This window comes from Mus musculus, chromosome 15 (genome assembly GCF_000001635.26).
Source record: "Mus musculus strain C57BL/6J chromosome 15, GRCm38.p6 C57BL/6J".
Classification (NCBI taxonomy): domain Eukaryota; kingdom Metazoa; phylum Chordata; class Mammalia; order Rodentia; family Muridae; genus Mus; species Mus musculus.
This window is the reverse complement of record NC_000081.6, coordinates 36,679,769-36,703,660: the sequence shown is the minus strand read 5'-3', so window position 1 is coordinate 36,703,660 and position 23,892 is coordinate 36,679,769. Positions and strand designations below refer to the sequence as shown.

Here is a 23,892-nt window from a genome sequence, read left to right as displayed (position 1 = left end):
TCTCTCTCTCTCTCTCTCCCTCTCTTCTCTCTCCCTACCCTCTCTACACCCCCCCATCCCCCGCCTTCAGTGTCATGACTCTTGAATACTGCTTGGACTGACAAGTCTGACTTTAACATGGACTAATTTTGCAGTGGGTTGAAAAGCCAGGCAGTGTCAGGCCCCTGTGAAACTAAACCTGCCAGGATGAGTCTTCCATAGAAACCTCTCTCTGTTCCCTGCTCCACAGGATTTAGTAGTGAAGCAGCTCTGTGGGTCGCAGTGCAGTTGTGACCTGGTGTAAGAGAAGGATGTTTTCTAGGCTGCTTGGGCGTGGGTACTGGCACTGTTCACGGTTTGTTAGGAATGTAGTGCTGGGATTGGGGGACCCGAAAAGGACAGGGGCTCCACAGAGTCGACTAACCCAGAGATTGAATCACCAACCAAAGAGCAAGCATGGGCTGGACTTAGCCCCATCCCCCCCCTCCCTTATATGTAGCAGATGTGCAGCTTGGTCTTCTTGCTGGGCCCCCAACAACTAGAGGGGGGAGGGGGAGAATGTCCCTGACTCTGTTGCCTGCCTGTGATCCTATTCCTCTATCTAGCCTGCCTTGTCTGGCCTCCGTGGGAGACAATGCACCTAGTACTGCAGTGACGTGTTGTGTGTGTGTGTTACCCAGAAGGGGGCACCCCCTTCTCAGAGGAAAAGGGGAGAGGGGATGGGGGAGGATCTAAGTGAGGTGGTAACAGGGGGAGGGTATTGGGATGTAAAGTGAATAAATAAATAAATGGAATGTGGTATTAAGCTTAGAGTTTTTGTTGCGTCTTTGTGGCCCTCTGTACTTCTTCTTTTCCCATGCTACTGTACCTCCGCCCTCAGTCTTGATGGCGTTCATGGACCGGTACTGATCTGTTTTGTTTCTATAAGAGGATAATGGAGACTAGATCGTTTAAAAAGAGAAGGTCAGCCGGGCAGTGGTGGTGCACGCCTTTAATCCCAGCACTCGGGGGGGGGGGTGGGGGGAGGCAGAGGCAGGCGGATTTCTGAGTTCGAGGCCAGCCTGGTCTACAAAGTGAGTTCCAGGACAGCCAAGACTATACAGAGAAACCCTGTCTCGAAAAACCAAAAATAAATAAATAAATAAATAAATAAATAAAATAAAATAAAAAGAGAAGGTCTTTATTTGGCTCACCGTTTTAGAGACGTTCAGGATCACATAGCTGCATCTAGTGAGGGCCCTCATGCTGTATCATGGGTAATGAAGTCACGTGACAGGAGTACACAGGAGAGGGTGTGAGCATGTGGAAGAGAGGAGGGTCACAGGGCAGCAACCCCACTTTATAACAGCCTGTCTCTGGTCTCCACAGACATTAATTCCCCTTCAAGGTCCTACTTGCCAACATTGCTACATTGGCCACCAAACATCTGAATGCATGTCAGCAGGGACAAACACACCCAAACCTTACTCTCAACTTAGTCCTCAGCCAGACATAGTTGTACCAGCCATGACCAGTCAGTCATGGATCAGGTGCAGGGTTTAATATCTTCCAGCAGTGGCCTGCCTCCTCCTGGCCAGATGGTCCGTCCCTCTTACCTCCAAAGGAGAAGGCCTCTGTTGGAAGAGTCCGAGCGAAGTGGGCGGGGCTTGCTCCCCAGCATACCAGCTACTTCCACGTCGACCTCAGGTCCTTGGGAGCAGATGTGAATATTTTCAAATCACGAGCACCAGGTTAACCCTTTCCTCTTCTACTCCCAGTGACTGAATTTGGGAGCTTTTGTGCCGGCTTTGACCTCTTCTGTGCTGCCTCCCAGTGCAGTATGGGAGGAAAGTCAAGATTAGAGAGCTTTAGCTCTGATCTCCATCCCAGCTTTTACCTCCAGTACAGAGTCCCAAGCCAAATTTGCACAGATTGCTCTTCTGCAGTGAATATGGCTGCTGATTTTATTACCAGTAGTAACAACTGGCATTTTCAAACTCCTACTGTATACCAGATACTGTGTACCAGACTCTAGGCGGGAAGCTAGTTAAGTTTTTATCCCAGTTAATTGTTACAAGAAAATATGAAATTGATACTAATATTATCTGTACTTTACTGATGTGACTCAAAAGAACCTTAGTGCTTTGCCAACAGGGATAGCTAATGCTAGGACTGAACTTTACACCAGAGCCCAGCACGATACTTTTGGCTGCTGTTAGGAAGCCCTCCCTCCCTCCCCAGGCGAGCCCTGACAGTTGCTTGCCTTTTCCCCTCGTGGCTAACGCTCTGTTCAGCTGGTAGTCAGGACTTAAAATACAATAGACCTGTGTGTCTTGCCATTCTACATTGGCCAGTGATTGATTCTATCAGCTCCAGTGAAGAGAAAACCAGACTCAAAGCTCAAAATTACCCTTCAGAAGGACAACTAGTTGCCAGGAGCCCTGCTCTGAGGTGCACAGGGTTGCCAAAGCAGATGTTATGACTTCTTCAAACAATAAGTGTCATTGTCCCAGCTACACAGGAGATGAAGGTCTTGAACCCAAGGCCTGCCTGGGCTGGAGTGAGTTCAAAGCCAGACTGGACAACTTAACAAAACCTTGTTTCAAAGCAAAAGTCAAAACAGGTTTTGATCAGTTTCAGAACACTTGTTTAACATGTACAAGGCCTTGCGATCAAATCCTAGTATTGTAAACAAATAACAAACAATACGTTGAAAAAGTGCTGCCATTCATGAAGCCCCCCAAGCCTGCCTGGCAATATGGCTCAGCCACACAAGTCCCAAGACCTGAGTTAAGTGCCTAGATTCGATTTCCACTGTGGAACTGACTCCTGAAGTTTGTCCTCTGATCTCCACATACACATATGCACACCTTCCTTCACACACACACCACACATTCACAATAATAATAAAATAAATAAATCAAATATTTTTTAAAAGGCCACCGAGTCTATCTACCCATAAAAGATCCAAAGGAGACTGTGACCTGAGGCCTCTGGGCATACATGAGAGTTACTGCTCTGTAGAGAGAGGCCTCAGACTCTGACAGCTCAAGGTGGTCAGTAGAATCTACTCCACGTCAAACCTACATCTAGAGAGGCAGAAATTGAGAGTGGAGGAGGGGAGGCAGAGGAGGAGGGGAGAGGAAGGCAGGTTCCTGGCCCCAGACACACATCCCTGATAAAAGTTCAGAGATGCAGCCACCAAAGACAAGCTCTATGCTGAAAATGTCATCCGCATGAGGAGTCCTGCCTCTTGTCATTCAGTGCCAACATCACTCAAAAGTCACCTGCTGTCGGGCAAAGCCCGGGTGCAGTGAGGAGGGAGGGATTCTGGCAAGCGTGTTCATTCTGGTTTAGCTGGTTTCTGCTTAAGTAAATAGGATGTGGTAGAGTTCCATCTAGTATCTAAATGATAGGAGTCTGTGTTCCTGAAGGGACAGTGACAGCAAAATGTAATATACATGGGATATACTAAACTCTCCAAGAAAACGGAGTCAAGAAGACATACACCGTATTGGGGTAAGCCATTTGTCAGGACTTTGACACTTGTCACTTGACTTCAGAGATGAACAATCTGGTGGCACAGCTTCAAGGACCTGTGCATTGACCAATGTGGATCCTGGACCAAGCTCAAGGAAGACATCAAGAAGGAAGTTCTCAGATGGCAAGCATGTGGCATCAGGGCTCTGTGGTTAGTTGTAAACAACAGAAGGTGTTTTCAATGTTCACAACAAAAGGCCACACACTACTACAAACACACAAGAAGGGATCTGCACAAGATGAGAGGACAACATCGAGGATGGCTCTGGGGTGCAGGGAGTGTAGGAGCTGCACGAGGACCCTGGTCCTGCCCTTTGTCTTCTTCAGTGGGCCAGGCTGCTGGAACAAACTGCCTTTAGCTGGGTAGTTCCTAAGCAAGAGTTTACTGCTCACAGATCTGCAGGATGAAGGTTCTCATAGAGTCGGTGTCTGATGAAATCCTGCATCTCACACATGCACTGTGTGTCCACAGTGCAAGGGGAACATGCCATCTTTTCTCTTCTTTTGGAAGGACCCTAATTCACCCATGATGGCCCTGTTACCCATGAAGATCCATCTCTTATTCCTACCACACTGGAGATTAAGATACAAGATGTGAGTTTAGGGGAACACAAGCATCCAGGCTTTACGAGGGTCCTGTGTCACATGCCTTGAACCCCTGATTTCCACGAGTGTGTGTGTGTGTGTGTGTGTGTGTGTGTGTGTGTGTCAGAGAGAGAGAGAGAGAGAGAGAGAGAGAGAGAGAGAGAGAGAAGGGGTGGACAACCTAAGTTAACAGGGACAATCCTAAAGATCCTAAAAGAGATGATTCTGTTAAGGATCAAGAATTTAGAAAAGTCACACATGCATGCAAATTCTAACAATGGACTAACAAGTCAGGAAGAAAATGCAAAGGGATGAAGAGATTGATTCCAGAGTTGAGCAGTCTAGAGCCACAGAGAAATCTGGAACTCCAAGGGCCATTGACAGTGAGACAGGCCACTGCCCTTGATGTCCCTTAGCAAGCCACAGCTGAGCCCCACTGGTGGTCTGCAGTCTAAGGAGACACTGCATTTAAACCAGGGGTGGGGGACCAGGTCTACACACGTGATTACCTATTTCTGTTCTGAAATGCCTTAAAGAGCCAACAACATTTGTCTTTATAAAGCTGGTATGAAGCCAAATAACCATACAACAACAAAAAAAAGGCCAGCCACACAAATATGGGATATCAATTGTCATGGTTTGAATATGCTTGGCCCAGGGAGTGACACTATTAGAAATCTCCTTGTTGGAGGAAATGTGTCACTGTGGGGATGGGCTTTAAGATCCTCCTCCTAGCTGCCTAGAAGAGCCAGTCTCTCCTGGTTCCCTTCTGAACATGATGTAGAATTCTCAGCTTCTCTGCACCATGCCTGCCTGAACGCCACTATGCTCCTACCTTGATGATAATGAACTGAACCTCTGAACCTGTAAGCCAGCCCCAATTAAAGGTTGTCCTTTATGAGAGTTACCTTGGCTTGGTGTCTGTTTACAGCAGTGGAAACCCTAAGACATCAGTGGTCACAAAATTTGGTTTCTGGGGCGTTAAGTTCATCACCTTAAAAAAAGGATTACGTGGGTTGGAGAGATGGCTCCGCAGTTAAGAGCACTGGCTGTTCTTCCTGCTCTTCCAGAGGACTGGGGTTCAATTCCCAGCAGCCACATGTTGGCTCCAAGCTGTCTGTAACTTCTGTTCCAGGGGATCTGACACCCTCATATAGACATATATGTAGGCAAAATACCAATGTACATAAAAATGAAAATAAAAATAAATAGTATAAAAAATCTGTAGATTAAAAAGGAGCATAAAAAGTGAAATATGGTAAGGAACTTATCAAATTCATATTCCCTCCTTTTTCTTTTTTCTTTTCTTCTTCTTCTTCTTCTTCTCCTCCTCCTCCCTCTTCTTCTCCTCCTCCTTCTTTTTTTGTTTGTCTTTTGTTTTTCCGAGATAGGTTTTCTCTGTGTGACAGAGCCCTGGCTGTCCTGGTCTTGCTTTGTAGACCAGGCTGGCCTTGAACTCACAGAGATCCACTTACCTCTGCTGGGACTAAAGGCATGAGCCACCACACCCGGCTCATATTTCTTAAAACTTTCCAATTAAATACAACCCTTGAATCTCACCAATATACGTTATTATTATGTTTTTGAAAAACAAAATGTATTACATGTTTTATTTTTAATTTAAAATTATTTTCTTTTGAATGCTTTTTCACTAGCAAAGGTAGTTGATATGTGGCAGACAGGACATGTTCCCATCATGATAATAAGCTTTTGAAAAAGCTTTTTGACATATTGCCCTATTTGGTTGGCAAAACTAAACAAAACATCAAGTGGCTTCAGGATTCAGAAAGGTCTCTGGGCTGGGCCTCTGGGCTGGTTTTGGAGAGAAGGAACAGGATAGGAATTTTCTGGATTTTGTCCAGGTCAGATCCAGTTCAAGATTCAAAGACAGAACAACACTGTCATTTGAGTTCAGTTTCAATTCATATTAAAATATCCATTTTCTGCTTCGGGTTCCAATCCACTCCCTGTGGAGGGCCAAGAATACCGTTTAGTGGAAGAAAAGATACCAGGGCAAGTATTTAAAAACAAGCAAAACAAATCTGACAAAACTCATTTTGTACATGGAGCACAGGTGACCGCTCTCAGCTACACGGACTATTAAAGCACAAGGGCAGACCTAGGGACTAGCCTAGGCTAGGGAAACCAAAACAAATCCCAGACATCAAAGAAACCCTTTTTGTACCATAGGTAATATAGTCTTCTTTTTGTTGTTTTTTCAAGGTAGAGTTTCTCTTTGTAGCTCTGGCTGTCCTAGAACGTGCTGTGTAGACCAGGCTGGCCTAAAACTCAGACATCCACCTGTCTCTGCCTCCAGAATGCTGGGATTAAAGGCGTGTGCCACCACCACCTAGGTTTTTTTGTTTTTTGTTTTTCTGAGGTTGTTACATCCTAGCATTTTCCATCTGCACAAGGATATGACTTTGAGTCTTTATCCAATGTTTCTTGCATCTATTTTATTAGCTGATGACACCACAAATATCAGAAGTGGTGGAGACACTTGCTCTCTTCTTGGGAATACCACCTTTACTACATTAAGTTCGAGTGTTTGCTGAGTCCCAAGGTTGTGCCTGCCTTTCGTCTGCTACTAACAGTAATGTGGATTGAATTTAATCCACCCCCTTCTCAGCACCTACTGAGATACTCAGTGGCTTCCCTCTGTTCATCTGTGGAGTACTGAGCTACGGAAATAGAGTTCCTAGTGTTGAACTGCTTCTGAAGATCCAAAATGAACCCTACTAGGCAACAGCGCACCGTTTGAAATATTTTATCTAGTCTCTTTGCATCTATGTTCATAAGATTTAAATCTTAATTTTGAAAGCACTGACTGCTCTCAAAGGAATTTGGATTTATTTGATAAGGAGGGGGGGCATTGAAGGTTTGATCGATAGCTTATCACCTGGAAGATCTCGTGGCCAGTGACTGGAATTTATCTTCAGTGATTATTGGGACACTATTCGGTCTTCGGTTGCTGAGTGTTTCTTGTCTCAGTCCTGTTCTAGACAGTGTGTTCAATGTTTCTTGTGCAGATCCAGCCACAAAAATCCTTCCTTTTCTCTCAATTGGAAATCAATGTATCCTGTGTAGCCTGAGTTTCTTTACATGCTTGCATGCCACTGTGTTTTTGCACAGAGTGGTTTGCCAAGAAGGGGGCGTGTGGAGCGATTTGAACAACAACCGTACTGGGAAAGAAGACGTGTCCCCAAGGCCTCCTGCAGCAGTGCTTACAAACGCACACATGCAGGGTGACTGTGTCTGCTGAAATCTCCTGACATGTTTAGCCAGTCTGCTCTGTTGTTAAACTATGTGCCAGTGGTGTGTCCCTTGCTGTTCTGAAAACAGTATCACCGTATGGAGAAGAGACCCCTCCGTTCCTGTCAAAGTGTTTGGAGCCCAAGACAGGCTGGTGAATTCAAGCTCTAACCAAAACAACCAAACACCCAACCAACCAACCAACCAAAAACAAAAACAAAAAAACAAAAAACAAAAAACAAAAACAAAATAAAACACCACCATCACAAAAAAAAAAAAAAAAAAAAGGTGGGAAACACATCTGTTGGCTCTTGAAGACTCCTGCCTTCATGACAGTGCCAGGTACAGAGAGAAGCTGTCTAACCATAGCTCTGCCCTTGGACTTTGCACTCTGGATTGCCGGGTCCCACCTCTCCTCGAGAATGGACGTTACCTCTTCTGATTGATAGTCTATTCAGTCTATCCTCCTTTTTCCATGATAAAAAGGTTTAGCCCAGTCCATAGGCTATCAGACAAAAACTACATTTCCCAGTCTCCCTTGTTGTCAAGTGGCCACGTGACTAAGGCCCTCCCAGAAGGTTGTAAACAGAAGTGCTGTTTGCTACTTGCCTGTCTTCTGTTTAAAAACATTGGCCCGCGCTTCCCAATACAGTTCCCGCTTCCCCAGAAGTGGAGGCGAGGATGAAGAAGACCGGCCCCAGACCACCGCTCTAGTCCCCTCTCTGTCTTCTGTTACAGAGGCAGTAAGCTATTGGCAGGTAAGGTGGACCAGACACCAAGGCTTGAAACTCCCTGTTTGGGGACATATCCATTATGTTAATGGAAGCCAGGCCCATTCCCACTAAGGAAGCTCTGACACCCTGTTAATTTTCTATGAGAGAGAAGCCAAAGCTTAGCCATTATCCCCGTCTCAGGCTGGAGTCTTGGAGAGAGGGGACAGGTAAAAACCAATTGCATTGCGAGGGTGGGAGGTGGGGGAGGGAGAGTGAATATCAATTGTATAATAGATAAATATACATTGGATTTAGCATGAAAAAAGCGGATTGATAAGTTAACTGACGTCACCTAACAGATCTTCAGACATAATAATATAAAGAGGGAAATCTAAATTGCAGCCACAAGGGGAACGTCTAATAGCAAGCTAACTAGATTATTGCAAAACATTAAATAATTCCAGTGGGGTCCCTGCCTCTCTAAATTCAGATTAAACAGCATGTTCTTAACTTTAATTATAGAAAGACAACCTAAATGTTGGTTCAGGCTTAAAGAATAGACTTCCTGGGCTGGCATGCTTGCCAAAATCTCCCAGGAGAACGTACGTAAATCCAGAGGTGCTCATCGGGAAGTACGAATAAAGAACCTAAGCGTACAAATCAGTGAAACAAGTGGTATTTTAACAAATGAGTAAAAGGGGGCAGAGTATTGTAGAGGATGCTCTGAAACCAGGCCCAGCATGAGGAAGGCAGGGGCAGGAACTGGGCTTTGTGTGTAACCTGCAGCCTGAGGTAAAGAGATGGAAGCTGTGTTCCAAGAGGTGATGGGCAGACAGCGATGAAGGACAAGCAAGCCTGAAGCCCAAGTGTTCCCATTGAGTACACACACCAGTGACAGACGCTTCAGGAATGGGTTCCCCAATGCTTCCCTCCACCCCTCACCCCTCACAATTAAAGCATAGTTGTGTGATTGCTCATTCTGCTTTGGGAAGGATGTAAGTGCTCAATAAATACTTGTGAATTAAGGCCAAGACATCAGCGTTCTGGTCCTACGTTACTTGACGATCTCCCTGCTCTTCTCTCTGAAAGCTCCCCATCCTGCATCCCGTCCAGCATCCTCCACTGTTTAATATTTCCTTTCTATGTTCTAAGGGCTGCTGCTCAGTTTGTTTCTTACTCCAGGGCACAGCCTGGAAAATTTGAAAACTGTTTCCTGCTGGCTGTGGTGATATACTTGTGAGCCCAGCTTGTGAGGGGCGGAGGCCAGGAACATCATGAGTTCAGACACAGCCTGAGCTATGTAAGTGAGTTCGAGGCCAGCCCAGGTTTAACGGAAACCAGGAAACAGAGGGGGTGGTGGAAGGAGAAATAATGGAAAGGAAGGAATGGGAAACAGAAGGGTAAAGGGAGGGGAAGGGAAAGAGAAGAAAAGTCACTAAGTCCCAGAAAGTAGCTAGGAGTGAGCCCTGTAAGGGAAGAACAGTGGACAAGAAGGTAGAGTCACACTGAGAGCTCTGCAGATCCTCGGAGGAGGGTCAGGAGATTAAAGTTGCTCCAGGAGAGTGAGAGGGGAGATGGGAGTAGGAAGACAGGGTTGGCCCTGGGAGAAGCAAAAGCTTCCCTTTGAAGGGGGTTGGTCTGGTATTGCTTGTATTTAAATGCTAAATTCTGAACCCCAAGATCTGGTTGCTCCAAGACAAGTGGGTCCTCACCTGTACCAACTTTCATTTGTAAACCTTGCTCCCCAATTTAAGACTATTCATTAAATAAAACTGGTGACAGCCAGTTACTGTGGGGAATAGAGAGAGGCGGGGTTTGAGTTATCAAGCTGGGGGTCTCAGGTGGGGACCATGAGGAGAGGGAAATAGAAGGAGCTCGGAGGAGGAGAAGACAGAGAGATCAGGAAGTGTTCATGAGTCATAATGGACCAGCAGCTCAGGCCGGGTTGAAATGCCTCCCCAGGACACCAGACTCCTGGAGCAGAAATAACCCAGAAAATTTCAAACATCAAGTATTTAGGATACAGAGTTCGGGTAGTAGCCAGACTAAGTTAGAGATTTAGATTAGGGGTAATTGCACAATAATTGCTCAGAGCCTAATAAATAAATATCATAGTTTAAGTCTCATTCATTTGAAGCTAGATAAAGATTATTAAGTATTATTTTACATCCCATAAGTAGACCAGGCCCCAGTTTGTGTCTGAGCTACAAGAGGCTTGTAGGCCATGTTCATTGGGACTACACAATAGAATTTGTTTTTCTGACCATTTAAAAAAATGGACAATTTTGCTAGGCGTGGTGGTGCACGCCTTTAATCCCAGCACTTGGGAGGCAGAGGCAAGCGGATTTCTGAGTTCGAGGCCAGCCTGGTCTACAAAGTGAGTTCCAGGACAGCCAGGGCTATACAGAGAAACCCTGTCTCGAAAAACCAATATAATTCTGCAATCTTATTTCCCCCAAGGAACCAGCCCCACAACACCAAATCTGTATTCTACTATGACAAAGTCTGCCAGAGTCACAGATTCCTGGCTGGATGCTGGAAAAATGGGCCTCTGGGCATGACAACTGGCCCCCAAATTAAGCCTGGGGGCAGTGTGACCCTAGATAGTGAGGGTCAGAAGTAGGAGACTTGTAAAGTGGTCAGGACAGAAGTAACCTCATTCTGGCCAAAACGTTCCTGGTTTATCCCGGGCTTGTATCAAGAATTCTATGCATCAAGAACTGTATCAAGAATCTTGATGCTGATGGTGCCCAAGTGTGGCCTTTGAGCTCAGTAACCAGCTCTAATGCTTGCTTATTTCTAGTAAGAGAGGGAAGGATGTGGGAAGATCAAGTATGATCCTCATGAGTAATTGTGGTAGCTACTGCCCAAGATGGTCAGCCCAAGTCCTCACTATCTGGTTGGTTGTTGGTTTAGTTTTTGTCAGGGTCTGTAAAGGAACAGTCAAGGACACCAGGCTGTCCTTGAACTTGCTATGTACCAAAACCAACTGAATTCCAGATCCGCCTGCTTCCTCCACTGAGTGTCCACCCCAGCACCCAGTTATGCAGTGCTGCACTGGGAAGCAAGACTGAGGGCTTGTGCACTATCAACTGAGTTACACCCCAGCCTCACAATGTAGGTCCGACCTTAGCCTTGGCCGGTGTGTGGTCTTTAGAGGCTGGACTCCCTGGGTCCATTTGCTGCCTGTTCTCAGAGGTTCACAAAGACACAGTGGAGTATTGCCTCTCGCAATCAGGATTCCTCCAACAGCCAGTTCCTCTCTGGTGGGTCTATCCTGGCTCTTTGAGTGTATCTTATGGACGAGTCCTCATTGCACTAAGCTGCCATGTGTCTGCTTCCCTGTGTATCCTGTCTCGTTTGCTCTAAGGGTAGAAGTTCTGTCTGATTTTTCTCTAGACCAGTGTGCAATCCATCTGCCAGGCACCCTACAGAATCCTGGCCCCACCTCCTTTCTCAGGAACATATTAGGTTCTAAACGCTGTACTCACCAGCTCCCTTCACACCTAGCCAGGAGTTAGGGCGAAAAGACAGCCCTGGCTGCTTTCTCATCAGAGACAATTCTCTGTGCCTGCAGTCTCTGTTAGCGTGCTTCCTTTGCCCTACAAGTCCAGACTCTGGCAGCAGGACTGTAAAGGACTCCTTTTCTCTGAGAGTCTGAGGGAGTAGGCTAATAATGTCAAGCTGGGCTGTCTAATGAAGGAGGAGCTGTCTGGAGCAGCTACGGCCAGGAAAAATTGAATGCAAGCCACACATGTAATTCTAAGTTGCCTCATTTAAGAATGTCAGAGGAAATGTGGCCTTTGACTTTAATCTTACCGTGTTTAAAGCAAAATATTTACAATGTTAGTGTTTCCATATGAAACTTACTAGTTCACTTGCTGTTCCTCTCTGTCTGCCTCTAAATTTCAGAGTGTTTTGTGTTTCTAGTATAAGCCACCTAGCAAATGCTCAGTGGTGTGTGGCTTGTGCCTTCCATTGCTCAGGAAGACTAGATCCGGAAAACCGTTGTGTTTGGAGATGGTCTTTCCTGAATACTTTAAACTATCGCATGCTTACTTTCCTTTTGGTGACTTTAGGGTCAGATGCATGGCCTGGAAGATGTACCCAGGAGGAGGAAGTGGAAGCATGGGCAGAGATGAGATGCAGAGGTGGGGCAAGTATGGGGTACAGGAGGAAGTGTTGCCGCCACCTCCTCTCTCACCAACCGCCTTATTGATCTGTGATGCTTCTTTCAGAGTTCAAGGTACCAGGCAGGAATGCGGGTCAGCTATCAGCCGGAGTGTGGGGATGGCTTTGTGCACGGTGTACTCAGACGCTGATTGTTGGTGTCTGGAGATCCGGCTGCAGTCCAGAGGTTGGCATTGTCAAGCATCTCCTGTCTCGATGCTGTGTAAAGATTGTTTTCCATCACCTCTGATTGGCTAATACAGAGCTGATCAGCCAATAGCTGGACAGGAGAGAATAAGGCGGGACTTCGGATCCCAGCAAGGGGTACAGGATTAAAAGGAGAGAATCGAGGTCTCCAGGAAAGTCGAGGAGGACACTGATGGAGCAGTAACAGGCTGGAGGAGACTAAGACAGCAGCAGGCTGGGATGTAGGCTGGGCCAGCACAATTGGGTTAGAATAGATGAGAACCCTGCCCAGCTATAATGCAAGAATGTTTTTATTAACTATTCCAGGTTTCCGTGTCATTATTTCAGAGCAAGGGTGAGGTGTAGAAAAACCCCGACCCATTACTCCAGATGTGATGGCTCAAGCCTACACTTTCAGCCCATGGGGGACTGGGACAGGAGGGCTTTTTCAAATGTGGGGGTTACCACATAAGACCATTTCTCAAAAAGGCAGGGAGGTGGCTGGGGAGAGACTTAGTCAGTAATGTACTTACCACACAAGCATAAGGATTTGAGTTCAATCTCAGAATCCACTGGGGAAAAAAACCCAGACATGGTGGTTTATGCCTAGCAATCCTGGTCCTGGGGAGGCAGGGATGGGTGGATACTCAGATCCAACTTGGAGACCCTGTCTCAAAAACTGAAGTGGACAGATGCGGAGAAAGGGAGTCTGAAGTTGACTTTGAGTCTGCACTCATGCGCGCGCACACACACACACACACACACACACACACACACACACAAGTCAGATCTCTTCCAGGGGGAGGAGAAACTGAGTAGCTGACAAGGGTCCATGGGAAACTGTCCCTCATGATAGTTGGAGGTTAACAAAGACCCGCTCAGAAAGCTGGGCATGTAAGATATCTGTCTTTCAGGCCCATTTCCCACAACCATGCTGGCCTCTCCCAAGACCTTGAGTGTTGTATATGCTATTACTTACTGTCAATCATCTTGTGTCCAAAAGGTGTGTTAGAGCATCTGTACACAGGGCAGCCTGGAAGGTAATTTTCTCCGTGAGGAAGCCAGGCGTTGCTTCAGAAACGGCCATCAAAGGTCTGTGGGGCTCCTGGCAAGCCTTGAGGAGCGTCTCTGCTTGTTAGTGGTGAGGAAGCACTGAGAGGCTGCAGATGGCCAAACAATGAGTCAGGAGGAAGCCAGCGCCTGGGCACTTCATTACCATGGTGTTAGAATGATGGCCCTTCCTTGTGGACCAATGTCGGCCACACCCCACCTCAGGGGATGGCTGAAGACCTAAGTGGCCCACTATAGCCCTCCTTACTCTACAAAAGTGGATTCATGAGACCTCACCTCTTCTTCATGAGTCATACAGTTACGGTCTTCTTTAAGATTTATTTTATTTTTAATTGACATGTGCTCATTCTTAAATGATGCTTTCTTTCTTTCTTTCTTTTTTTTTTTTTTTTTTTTTTTTTTGGCTTTTCGAGACAGGGTTTCTTTGTATAGCTCTGGCTGTCCTGGAACTCACTTTGTAGACCAGGCTGGCCTCAAACTCAGAAATCCACCTCCCTCTGCCTCCCGAGTGCTAGGATTAAAGGTGTGTGCCACCACGACCAGCTCAAATGATGCTTTCAACATGTTTATTTTTACTTCTTTTTCAGTTGCCATCTCTGTAATCTGACCCTTGCTTGCTCTGCTCTACCTTTCAAAAGTTCTTCCTTTTCAAGTACTCCTCCCTTTTCAAATGCTCCTCCCATTTGAAGTGCTCCTCCCTTTTCAAATGCTCCTCCCTTTTCACATGCTTCTTCCTTTTCAAATGTTCTGGCTTTTGTTTGACAGGGGTCTGAGAAGTTGGATCGTTGTGTCTTGGTATAGCTGTGTATAAACATTTTTCCTAAATGTTCAGTTACCTACAGATAACTGAGGAGTCCTTTTATTTGCTTGTAAATGTGACTTTTCTAGGTCATAGCCATCCTCTCTGCCTTGTATTTGATGCCATCTTTTAGTATATCAGAGAAAACAACTCCAGCTTAGGCTTGAGCTCAGGGAACTCTGGAAGGACACACAATGCTGGTATTATTTGCCACATCAAACGGTGTTCTTTATTCACTAACCCCTGGGCACGTTTACAAATATTTTTAAAGAATGCATTCATCGCTTACTATCTACACCAGAGAGATGGAAACCAAGCTTACTTTCTCTCTCACTTGTCTTTTAAAAGCATATTCATCCCGGTTGCCATTCAAACCGTGGAGAGAAATAAAAGCCAGTTGGTAACAGAAGCAGTTGTTTTAGACTGGGACGTAGTGATGAATCGGAATCCTTCTGTTTTCTCATTTGCGGAGCATCTGCGCTTTACCCTTATCCGTGTAAACCCCTAAGGACTTTGAGGGCTAAGTCTGATGGAGGGAGCAGTGGTATTTCCAGTTCTCCAGTTAGAAGAGGGCAGGGCAGAGGGAGAGCTCCAAGGAGAGAACTGGGGGCCACTTGGGAAGATAAAGGAACACAGTCACCGAAGCTGGCCATCATGACAGTGGCTAACACCAAGGCAGGTAAAATACAGGGCCAGGTCACAAACTGGGCAGGAGATGGGAGGGAAGTGGGGCGTGGTGGGGCGTGGCACCTGGGTGTTCCGGAGTAGTCATCTTGTTAAGCTTCTCTACAGAGAAATGAGCTCCTTCGTTCTGGGGAAACACCTGAAACCTGGGAGCAAAGTTTACACAATAGGAAGTTGTTAATGAACGGAGCCTTTCCAGGAAGTGCGTGAGGTGGAGCTTAACCCCCGGGAGAGAAGCTCGGTCGGTCGGTCGATGCTGTGACTCAGCCTCTGGCTTCATCAAGCTTCCGCCTCACCTGTCACGAGGGGGGAGGGGAGGTGGCGTTGTTTTGTAAACTTCCCAGAAATCCTTTATGGAGACATTCTTCAAAAGGGCCAAGAAGTCTAATTAGCCCTCAGCTATTAGACGCAGGGCTGCTCTAGATAGGGTATGGGGTAGAGTGTGATGACATCTGTCCACTTACCTCAGTAAACGAGACAGATAAGGTGTGGTGGCTCCATCTTTTCTGTCAACTTGACTATAGAGAGACTCTGCTAGGAGACATAAGGCTGGATGTTTCTGTGACACTGTTTCCACAGAGGTTTAACTGAGGTGGGTGGCAGCACCCCCTGAGGCAGGGCTGACTAACAGGAAAGGGGAAAGCCAGGTGAGCAGCACCCTCCCTCCCTCCTCCCTGCTTCCTGACTGGATGCAGTCTGCCAAGCCACCTTGCATCCCTGCGCCATGATGGACAGACTCTATTCCTCAAGCTGTGAGCCAGAATGAGCCCTCTCTTGCTTAAGCTGCTTTGTCAGGTAGAAAGGATTCAAAGCATACTAATAAATCTTTGGAGGAGATGCCGTTGAGGAAACAGGATTAACTTCTGAAGGGCCTCTGCACATCTCAGGAGCCCCTCATCTCTTTGTGCTGAGGGCTAGTTTCTCAAGGCGACAATCCAGCACTTCCCAGCTGATCCATGAGAGGTGAAGCAGGTGCTCTGTACAAATGTGACCTGCCTGTGACAGGGGGTGCCTAGGAGTGCGCCCAGTGATCTGGGGGAATGTGCCAAAATACACTTCTTACTGAAGGGGTATGGGCTCGGATGTACTCCAGTGTGTAGACACATTCTTGCCACATTTCAGTTTTCCTTAAAGAAGACAAACATGGACTGTTGTGGGCATACATGTTTGTAACCCTAGACTTGGAAATCTGAGGTGAGAGAGTTACCATGAGTTTGATGACAGTCAGAGCTACATAGCAAAACCTTGCTAAAACAAATGAAATTAAATTTAAACAACACAGTATAAGCGTGTGTGTGCACCCCACACACACACACGCCCCACTCCCTCCCCACACACGTGTAAGTCCCAGCTTAGGCAGGCATGGACGTGTAAGTGATACAATAAGAAGTGGTGCAGAATCCTCTTGAAATGGGAGTCTTGGTTGGACCCAAGAACAGACAATAGAGTGAATAATCAATCAAATAACCCTAATAAGGGCTAGGTGTGTGACTCAGTGTTAATGTGGTTGCCTAGCGTTGGTGCAGAACTGATTTTGATTCCCAGCAACACAAAGAAAGAAAAAAGAAAAGAAAAGATGGGAAATATGGGTCAGTAGGTTTCTGGAATCAACATAGTGAAAGGAGAGAACTGACTCCTGCATGGTCTTTTCTGACCTCTATACACATGATGTGGTATGTAAGCACCCATGTGCATGCACGCACACACACACACACACACACACACACACACACTATACATACATACATATAATACATACACGTACATATACATACATACATACATACATACATACCTATTACATATTTTTAAGAAGAGAAGAACTAAAGCCAAGTTGTCACTAGAACATAAATTAGAGCTGGCTAATAGTGCAACATTTCAACTTGTTCTCCACCATGACAGCTTTTGCTCTTTTGTGGACTGTTGGAGATGCCACAACAGAGACCCGATGTCCCTCTGAGCTTGGCGTGTCCTTTGTAGTATGGTAAGTACAAAAAGGAAGATGAGAACCTCCACACAATATTTCAGAATCTCTCAAACGCTATGACATGAAGAAATTAGACTTCTCAGTTTCTTCTTCTCCCCATTGTCCAGATGCTCCCAGGTAATTCGCAGCTCTGCTCCCACACCCTCAGCTTTGCACCCCTCTTACTATCGTCCTTTGTACCCCTTCCTGAATTTGCCAGAGGCTCACAGGCCTCATGTACCCCAGGATAGCCGTGAATGCAATTGTAAGCTTACTTTAAACACTAGTGTGTGTGTGTGTGTGTGTGTGTGTGTGTGAGAGAGAGAGATCTTTCTTGCAACTCAGCTGCGTGATCCTCTATTGTGAACTCTGTAGATGATATTGATGTTATAATGACAAAAGATTGACTCATCTTGTGTATTGATGCCCACGCTCATATATGAATGAATAGGGGATATACCAGTTCTTCCTTAGGAGGAAAGATGCAAGGAGAGTTTGTGTTTAAGTTTTTACTGTGTTTTAATTGACTTAAGATGGGGCCTCCATGCTGTGCTGCAGGGCGTGTGAGGAAGAGGTCAGAGAACAACTTGTGGGAATCTCTCCTAGCACTGTGAGGGTCCTGAGGATAGAGCTCAGGCCGCCAAGCTTGGGAGCAGTACCCTTACACACTGAACTATCTCACAGTCCCAAGTTTAATTTAAACTTACTTTTTGAATAACAGCCAGAGTGCTGTTATTAATCCAGCTCAAATGTGGTGAACACTATTTAGGCCTTAATAAAGGGTGCTGGGTGCTCCTTTCCTCGGGAAGCTGAGTTTTGGGGCATGCTAATGTTTCTAACACATTTAACCTCCCCAGTATACTATAAGGCGGGTGGAACTATTCCTATTTTACAGATGAAAAAACTGAGGTTTAGAGAATTAAGTACAAGAGGGTCCAAGAGTAATTGCACAGCAGGAGCCAGATACAGGCCAGCACATCCCTGCGACTTTTCTTGCTCTGTAGTAAGTATTCACAAAATTAGTGAAGACAACGTTACTGGCTTCAGTACCCATTGCTGGCTACAGTGCCCATAGGTACCTACAGTGGTGGGTCTTGGTTTTTGTTGTTGTTGTTCCCTGTAGTCTTAGGTGTGACAACTCAGAGATCCAGGCGTGTGTCACCAGACCCACCCACCAGGATCTCATGAAGCCAAAATTAAGATGTTAAGTTAGGTATGGTTGCTCACACTTGTAACCCCTTGTAATCCTGAGCCGGTAGGATCACTGTCCCTTTGAGGCCAGCCTAGGCTACATCATAATACTGTCTTTAAAAGAAAAAGTCAGCAGGACTCTAATTTTACATGAGGCATTAGGTTTTCTTGGCCGAATTCAATGCTGAGTCCCAGGCTTTGGGAAGCCATCACAGCCATGTGTCTGTGTGCTATATGACCATGTCTGTGACACGTAGACTGCTTTTCATGGGCAACAGGAGACCATATCAGATGCTTCAACCCCTCTTCTCAAGGAAACGCCCATTTTCTTCTTGAAGGGATCATCTGATTGGGCCAGACCACCCAGGGTAATCTCCTTTGGGTTAACTCAGTATCAACCTTAACTCATCAGTAAACCTATTTTTGCTTCATCTTGGCTGTATTATGTGACCTATTGATGGGAGTAAATTCCCTGTATGTTTGAACATCCTGCCTACATTCAAGGGACAGACATTTCACCATAGGACAAGGGCGCAGGGGATCATTCCAAAATTCTACCTACCTCACAAGTGCCAGCACCCACCTGACCCTGTGATTCACCCTAACGTTAGTTATAGCCTAGACAGACAGACAGTCACACGCATCCAGTGGAGGGAATAAGCACAAAGCCTGAAGAAAAGCAGAAGGGGGAAAATACTGTGTGGTTGGGACGAGGGGGCGGGGGAGGGGACAGCAGGCAGGAGGTCTGAGGACTTGGGTTTCCCTTGGAGGGTCAGGAAGACTTATCTTCTTAGGTTTTGTGTCTCCCTTGCCTAGCACTTGTCTGAGAAGCACGGCACGTCCATGACAGCACTGGCTCACCGGTGACCATATGGATACTTTCTATATGAAGGAATTAAAAGTACATTCTAGACACAGGAAACTTTGTGCATAAAGTTCAGAAGTGTAAAACCACATTCTTGAAATGTCTGTTACTCTTTTAGCACGAGAGGCAAGAAGTAACAGAAGACAGAAACTAGGGCTACAGCAGGCAAGCCCTGGACATTGCTAAGAAGATAGACTTTGTTCTGTGAATGAAGGGCCATAGTAAGTAGCTTTTCCAGAGATACTTTTGCAGTGGACTTGCGTTTGGTCCCAGCATCTACACTGCAAAAGTAGCAAGCCCTCCTAAACCCTGAGCCACCTCTTCAGCCCCCAAGAGAAAGGGAAAGGGAAAGGGAAAGGGAAAGGGAAAGGGAAAGGGAAAGGGAAAGGGAAAGGAAAAGGGACAGTCCCCATGCCATTTCACTTTGCTCTCATGTGTCTTTCCACTGCTGTCCCTGTTCCCTTTATTTCCCAGTTACTCCCAATTCTTACTTTATTACAGTTTATCCACCACCTTCTCTATTTCCTACTAAGAGCTCTTCCTGCTATCTTATAGTTTCTTTTCTAGTCTTGTGACCCATAAACATACACATATATAAGCACACACATATATGCATGCATATAAACAATGTCAAATCTAGGTTCTATGTATGAACAAAAGCAGAGCAGTTACCTTTCCCAGTCTCCTTATTGGGCTCAGCATAATGATTTCCAGTTGTGTCCATTTTCCTGTGTCATGATTTCATTTTTGTTTATGGCTGCATAGAATTCCATAAAACATACCACATTTCATTCTCACATGTATTGTGATCAATAAATACAGATATTCGAGCGTCAAAAAAAAAAGAATAGATAACAATGAAGAGGAGAAGGAGGAGGAAGGGGAGAGGAAGATGAGGAGGAGGAGGAGCAAGAGGAGGAGGAAGAGGCGAAGAAAGGACTGTAATAATGGCCAAGTGGTTAAGAGAACATCTATCTGTTTTTCCAGAGGATCTGAATTCAGTTCCCTACACTCACACAGTACCTTACTCACACAGTACCTTACTCACACAGTACCTTACTCACACAGTACCTTACTCACACAGTACCTGTACCTGTAACTCCAGTTCTATGGAATCCAACACCTTCTTCTGACCTCCAAGACTATCATGTAGAGATGTGGTGCATAGAGATACATGCAGGCAAACACTCATACACATAAAAATAAATATATATTTTAAAAAATTAGGCTAATAGGCCAAGAGAAGGCAAAATCCAATGCAACTCAAGAATCAGAGTGTGAAGGATCTGTAAGCTCACAGTCTCTGGGAACCAAGAAAGTTGGGAATACTTCATTGTCTTAAGCCATTGTGCCCAAGAAAACCCTTGCTGGCATTTCAGTGTCTTAAGAAAACAGGGAGAAAACAGTGTGATTTAAGCGACCATAAAACTCTAGTGAAATCAGCATAGATTTTTCTCATGGGCTTTAAAGAGGAGTTGTTTTCCCTGAGATCTGTTCCTTTTGGTGGGGGAGACATTGGAGAACAAAAGAGTGTTTTTCATCAGAGCATCGGGGGTGGGAGAGGATTTCACAAGAAGGAAGATCGCTGTGGAAAAACAAACTTTTAAAAGGAGACAGATCTGCTTTCTGTTCCCTTTTCTTTCCTGGTTCTCAGACTCCACCAAATGAACTGAGCAAGCAGGGGCTACTGCTCTGGCCTGCCGACGCTTGGATGTGTTTCAGGACGCCTTACAGTGGACAATACACTTACTAAAAAAGCATATTTGGGCAAAGGCAGACATATGCATGTTGCTTTCTTTCAGTCATGAGACTCATTATTCAGAACACTCGGCCAGAAACAGTCACTTAGCCAGGGCCCAGATCAGTTGAACCCCAGAGATCAAGAGCCAAGCAATAAATACATTTTCCCCATTTTCTACACCCTGAAAGCCAGTGTCTTGCTGAGTAGGTGGCCAGGTGTTGACATTCTCAGTAACTTGGCAAAACAGCACACACACACACACACACACACACACACACACACACACACAGAAGGGGGTGTGCTTTTGCTTCAGTCATCCACTATCCTCTCTTTTAATTAGAACAGCAAACTCTGCAGTTCTGGGATGAAGCAGGGGACATGTTTGTGAACATGTGTCTTCTCTTGCATTCAGTCAGCAGGTGCTAAGACTGGGTTCAAATGTCAGTGAAGTCCATGGCTGAGAGAAGGATTTGTCAACTTGGAACAGAGTCCAGATGGAAAAGAGAGATCCAGTTTGAGGGAAGGGCAGGAGGCCCAAAGCCGACAGCAAGAGCAGCCTGTAAGGAGAGCCACCAGCCCCTCAAACCTGCGAGATCCAAACCTGGAACCATTCGCCAACGCAGAGTCAGAGTGGCATGTCCTGCCTCATGCCTGTAACCCGAGAACTCCAGAGGCTGAGGCTGCAGGAGCTCAGGTTCCAGGTTAGCCTAGGCTACTGAGAGCAAGGATGTCTCAACCCCAGTAAAAACTGAACCAAACTAACAAGGAAGTCATAAGAAGGTAGAAAGGCTCGAAGCAGCTTTCTTTATGATTTGTTTGTTTTACGTGTATGAGTGTCTGCTTGCGTGTGTGTTTGTGTACCACCTGCATGCAGTCCCCATAAAGGTCAGAAGAAAGTGTCAGCTTCCTATGGAACTGGAGTTACAGATGATCGTGGGCCACAGATGATGTGGGTGCTGGGAACTGACTCTGCAAGAGCAGCCAGCCAGTGATGTTAACTGAGGAACCAGAGTCTCTCCCTTCTCCCCCCCACCCTAACCCCCCAGAGCTCTTTCTTATTGAGAATGGAGAAGTTACGTGCCTCCTTTTCCTCTCCCAAATGCACCTGGCAAGCTTTTGCAAGCCTCTCTGAAAAGCTGTGGGAACACTCTCTAACCTACCCATTCATCTACGCGACAGTCTACATGATGAACAGAGAGAATAGATTTCAATACCAGTTCTCAGTGACTCCTCAGGAAGCCTGAACACATTCATCAGCCACAAGAAGCTTTAGGTCAAAGCAGAGGTGAGAATGCAATATAAAGCCAGTCCAGACTTGGGGTCCTGGAGCCACCACGCCCTGCTGGGACCCCAGAAGGCTCTGAAATGCCTCGAACTCTCAGTCCACATAGTCAAAACAGCACTATTCCAAACCTGTAACCACTACCAGAAACTCCAAAGTCCAAAGGGTTCACTGAGGAGCAGACTTTAGTTCATGTTTTATTTTTAAATTTTATTTTATTTTTAATGGTATATATGTGTATGTCTGTGCATATGAGCGCAGGTGTCCAAGTATAGCCCTGGCTGTCCTGGAACTCACTCTGTACACCAGGCTGGCCTCGAACTCAGAAATCTGCCTGCCTCTGCCTCCCGAGTGCTGGGATTAAAGGCGTGTGCTACCATTGCCTGGCTCCAACACCTTTTGACCTCCTCATATTGACTCCTGATATTACACACTCCCTCCAAAGGTTGTGTAACCATGGCTGAAGGCTCCATGCTGGAGCCACAGAGACTCCCTAGAGTGGAGATCATTTGACTTCAGTTTTTTTATGTGAGAAATGGGCTAATAATTTAGCCTGGGGCCTGGCACGTAGCAGTGCTGAGAAGGAAAGGCAGATAAACATGTCTACACGTTGTGTGAGCTGAACAAGGAGAAACCAAATCAAGGGATGAAACGAAGCCGGCCTGGCCCTCAGTTAGCCATAAGCCAACTTAGCTTTTCTGCCAACATTGAGGATCAGAGGCCAAACACCAGGAACTCTGTCGTTGGAATGTTCCGGATCCACAGTGGCTGGAGTTGAGTGTCAGTTCCTGGTCTCGTAGGGACCTCTGAGATGTAAGACAGGCATGCAGGTCAGGTTGAGAGACAGGGTCACAAACAGATGCTCAGAAGTCAACAAAGCTCGTTCTTGCTCAGCCCAGTTTTTGGCTGGGTGCTGGCTTGACTCCAACCTCTGTAAAAAGAAGACTTTAAAATTATTCGAGTGAGGAGCAGGGTCTGTCTTCTGCTACTCAGAGTGAATGCTTTCATAAAGCAAACCTTTCACCCACAGCATCACCTTGTCCTCAGGTAACCTCGTCAGCAGTGAACCCAGACAAACACCATTCATTACAGAGGCTGGCACTGAACCTGCCCCAGGCTCTCTCCTGGCTTTACAACAGTGGACTTGACCTACATAACCAGCCTTTCTTCAGAGCTGAGCCGCAGGACTGGAGAATGCCAGGTGTAAACCATCCTAATGCCTGGGTGTTCTCAACACCTCTGCTTCCTGGCCAGTAGTAATATGAGGCTCCTGGTGACCTAGGGCTCTCCAGAGAGACAGAACCAGGGTGAATGGGAGTGGGGGTTGTCAGGCTCAAAGGGGCTACTATCTGTGACCCCAACAGCCAGAAAGACAGCAACACAACTCAGTCAAGAAGCGGGAAGCCCGAGGAAGAGAGGCCAGCACCATAGCCCAAGAGCCTCTGTAGGGCCCGGATGCAGGAGCTCAAAGGCCAAAGAACTTGGGAGTCTGAAGCCCAGGGCAGCTGCAGGAGCAAGGTCCTACGGTGGAAGGAAGAGCCAGGCATAAAGCTCGGGTCCCTCTCCCACTGGAGGATGTTCTGCTGAGGGCAAGGTCTTGCACCTCACTGACACACAGCCAGTCTTTCACTGACACACAGCCAGTCTTCTCTGGGGGGTCCCAGGCTTTCCGTGCCCATTCAAGTTCACACCCCACAGTTAACCATTCTTTCTCCTGCTCCCGGTGGGCCTCAGCTGGTTGCTCTCCTCGGCGATAAGTCAACAGCACCCAGAGCGAGCCTACAGTACCAGCCCTCCATCCTAACAGAAAGCGTGCTCCTCTCAGCAACACCCTTGGAGTGGCAGCTTCCGCTGAACGTCCTCCTTCCTTTGGTGCGAGGTGATTCAGC

At 46.4% G+C, this 23,892-nt stretch overlaps 1 long non-coding RNA gene across 1 annotated transcript; it reads left to right on the top strand.

The window, feature by feature from the left end:
• Positions 1-7,896: 7,896 nt before the first annotated feature.
• Positions 7,897-22,159, top strand: Gm46515. Its single transcript, XR_001781660.1, has 3 exons — positions 7,897-8,093; positions 16,861-16,942; positions 19,099-22,159. It is a non-coding gene; the product is annotated as a predicted gene, 46515 (long non-coding RNA).
• Positions 22,160-23,892: the final 1,733 nt, after the last annotated feature.